A 3,815-nucleotide genomic window follows, 5' to 3' on the forward strand; every position below is an offset into this window, starting at 1 on the left:
TTGCTAATGGATAACCAATTTTTAGACCATTTGAAGGTTCTAAAATATGTAAGAATACCCCTTCTTAACTTTTTATGGAAGTGACTCGCCGAAGTTTTTGATCGGCATACCTCTTTGATCTATCATATACTTGTTGAACATTTTGAGGAGCAACTTTTAGCATATCCAAGCCTCAAATAAAGTCATCAACTTTCAGCATATATGATCTTATATAAAGTCATTGACTTGCCAAATATTCTCAATAGCCAACCCCATCATACTTAGGATTTAGTTTGAAAATCGTACATAAGCATGAAGGGACTAAACGAAGTAGTCCCATGCTTTGCACAATTATCGTCCCAATTGGATTTTCTTTACTGATGTATGCTAATAGCATATCCTTTGAGACATCATTAAATCATCTCGTCTACCCATCTATCTTTGGATGATTTGCAATAATGAGATTGAGTTCTGTTCCTAACTGTTTCAACATAACCTTCCAAAAGTGACTGCTAAACTTGGGATTACGATCACTCACAATATTGCTAGGCAATCCATACATCCTTTGGAGATTCCCAATGATAAATAAAAGATTGTCTCTGTGGATAGTAGGCCGCATAACACCCGGTGTGCATGAATTAGCAAAAAACTTATCCAAGCTTGTATATCCATGATTGGAGTGTTTTTGTGCTTGCCAATGCTCATGGCTTAGTTTATGCTCAGTGGACATGCAAGATGAAGGAAAAGATGTATAAAAAGATCTTGTGAAAGAAACTAAACATTACCCATTGTGAGCCATAGAAATTACATGAAAAAATGACTAGATAGATGTGCTAAAACTTTAGAGCCATAATAGAATGTGAACATAGACCACATCTAGGTACACACAATGACACATTTTTTTTGACATAAAATAGCATTGCTATGTAATCGAAATGGCCTATGAACTTTGAGAATAGCGGAATTAGGGAATTAGATGAAGCACTTTTGTGAGATTACTTTGTGAGCATAGATGGTGAACTTATTGATGGTAGCAACATAAACATGGTACTTAGCTAACTTGGCATGAAGAATACTTTTGCAAGAGAGAGAGTTTAGAGAACATGACAACAATTGAGGAACGGATTCATACGAAGCCGGTCCCCCTTCCAATAGGCATTTGTATTATAGTTTCTCCCATCAAGAGAGACTTGGTACAATACAATCTTTGTGCTCCTTGTGATCTCGGTGATGCAATGAAGATGGAAAGCTTCATGCATCACAAGCATAACATAAACTTTGTAGAAAGCATTAAATATCCCAAGCCTCAGTGCCAAGGACTCAAACACCTCCGAAGGTGGAGAGAGATAGCAGGGAATGAGGGTAGGGAAGAGGAAGAAGAAACACTCCATAGGAGAAAGAAATAGTTCCTCACTTATCATCACTCTTCTTTCTAGCATACATAATAGCATAGTAATGAAGATATAGAAGATGGCAAGCTTAAGAATTGAAGCATGGCTCTTGGTTGGATTTGCATTCCATAGCAAAGAATGTTGGTGTAGGCTCTCACTTCTCACAAGCTTAGAGAAGGAGGTGGAGTTCCTCTACTTTTACCAAGTGAGAATGAATCCACAAAATGAGTGTGTGAGAGGTGTATACCCCCCTAGCACACCCCTTGCTTGCTTGGAGCGAGTTCTACGTTTTGCTCCTGCCTTAAGCTCATTGGACCCCTCTCCCCCTAGCCAATCATATGCACCATGCATTTCAAGTACATGGGTAGTCTTTGGACAAGTGTCTTCCTTACCCCTTAGAGAGAGAGAGCTTGAAAATATCTAGATATCTGTTGAATGGAACTAGAAGCTCATTGGACCCCTCTTTAGCCTATCCAATAGCATTCAAGCACACCATGTGGCTAATCATAGGGAGAGTCTGACATGTGTCCCATATGCCCCTTGAGAGAAGGGTGCCCTTTGGTGAGTGGGAGGTTAAGTCAAAGATTCCCCTAACTTTGGGGCTTTCCCCTCCTTTGTAGGGTCTCTTTTTGACTCAAGCACCTTACCCCCCATGCATAGGAAGCTTCTCAAGCACCTTCCTCGTTAATCATGGCAAGCACCTTAGCCATCAAGCATGACAAGCACCTCAAGCACCTTAGTCATCAAGCACGACAAGCACCTCAAGCTTAGGTCCGGTTCCCACCGCGAGAGAGAGAGAGAGAGAGAGAGAGAGAGAGAGGAGAGAGAGAGGAGAGAGAGGGGGAAGAGAGAGAGAGAGAGAGAGAGGGGAAGAAGAAGAAGAGAATTTTAACATCGTAGGAAACTATCTCAAGAGACCTGAAAGATCTATTCGATGAAGAGAGTTGAACTCAAGACCTTTTATTCAAGAGGGAAATAGCTTAACCAATCTACCACACTTGGGTGTGTGTGTGTGTGTGTGAGTGTGTGTGTGTGTGTGTGTGTGAGAGAGAGAGAGAGAGAAGAGAAGAATAAAGAATTTTAACATCGTAGGAAACTATCCCAAGAGACCTGAAAGATCTATTCAATGAGGAGAGTGGAACTCAAGACCTTTTACTCACGAGGGAAATGGCTTAACCAATCTAGCACACTTGGGGGGTGTGTGTGTGTGTGTGTGTGTGTGTGTGTGTGTGTGTGGTGAGAGAGAGAGAGAGAGAGAGAGAGAGAGAGAGAGATCATCTCCAAAAATGTCAAAATGACCTATTGAAACCAAAAGTACAACAAATGTCCATCATATGATGAATCATAAGAACGATACAAGTGTATGGAGCATAAGTATTCTTTTGGACTCAAATGGAAGCAGCATTAGTCAGCGCCCCATTTAATTATTTGAACACGAACTCGTATTTAAACCAGAAGACGGCGTTGCCGAACTTGTCAGTGGTGGCGCCGCCGAGCGGGGTGGTGAAGGAGTCGCCTGGAAATCTTCGGTGCCGCCCGTGATGGGCTTGCTGCTGGGCTGCCCCACGTTCTCGATGCCTATAGCAGAGAAGACGCCCTTGAAGGGCAGGCTGGTGCCGTTGACAATAAAAGTTTCCGCCACGAACAAGCGCCCGCCCGTCAGCTGCGACATGGTGAAAGTGCCTCAGAAGCTCCGACTTCTCGTCCTGCTCCTTGAGCAGCGGCATGTCAAAGCAGAAAATGTCGCCGAACTGCAACGGCCCTTGCCGAGCACCCGCAGTATTACCCCCGCAGCGCACAGCGTTGAAGCCCTGCTGCTGGCCCCTTGAATCGACAGCACGTTGAACGCTTCGAACGCCGGTATGATGTTCTTCTTCAGAATCCGCGCCCCTAGCTGAGCCACTGGTGGCGGAGTCGACAGCGCCATCGTGAATAGCATCAACACATTAACTGCCAGACGTACCTGCTGCGCTGATCTACACGCCATCTCTCTACTTGGATCTCCATTCTCTCTTCTTATTGCTGAAGTGTTTGCTTTTAATACGATTTACCGAGATCAGTCGGGCATTTTTCTATCATGCTGTTCACATTTTAATTAAAGGCGTAATTAAAATGTGAACTAAAGGCAAATGCATGCAGCCAAAGGAGCTAAGGCGTTGCTTTTGTTCCAGCCTTGCAAACATTTTCATTTTTTTATTTTACTTTTTTAACCATAAGTGCAGAGAATTGTATTAGAAATAAAAAAAGTTACATCGATAGGATAGGCTGCCGAGCCAGCCTATAAATTACAAAACCAAGTATTTCTACAAGAGTTACATTAATGCTACGCAAGCTTGCGGGACCTAAATGACTTGAGGACACCCAACCGCCAGCATTCGAGAAGCGGGACAACGTTACTACGTCGAGAGAGAGAGAGAGAGAGAGAGAGAGAGAGCTCAATTTGCG

The 3,815-nt window shown here is 43.2% G+C and overlaps 1 pseudogene; it reads right to left on the bottom strand.

Annotated features, from left to right (window-relative positions):
• Positions 1–2,794: 2,794 nt before the first annotated feature.
• On the bottom strand, positions 2,795–3,316 carry LOC147416855 (uncharacterized; annotated as a pseudogene).
• Between the last annotated feature and the right edge of the window lie 499 nt (positions 3,317–3,815).

This window comes from Adiantum capillus-veneris, unplaced genomic scaffold (genome assembly GCF_014529385.1).
Source record: "Adiantum capillus-veneris isolate H3 unplaced genomic scaffold, ASM1452938v2 Hic_scaffold_445, whole genome shotgun sequence".
Classification (NCBI taxonomy): Eukaryota; Viridiplantae; Streptophyta; class Polypodiopsida; order Polypodiales; family Pteridaceae; genus Adiantum; species Adiantum capillus-veneris.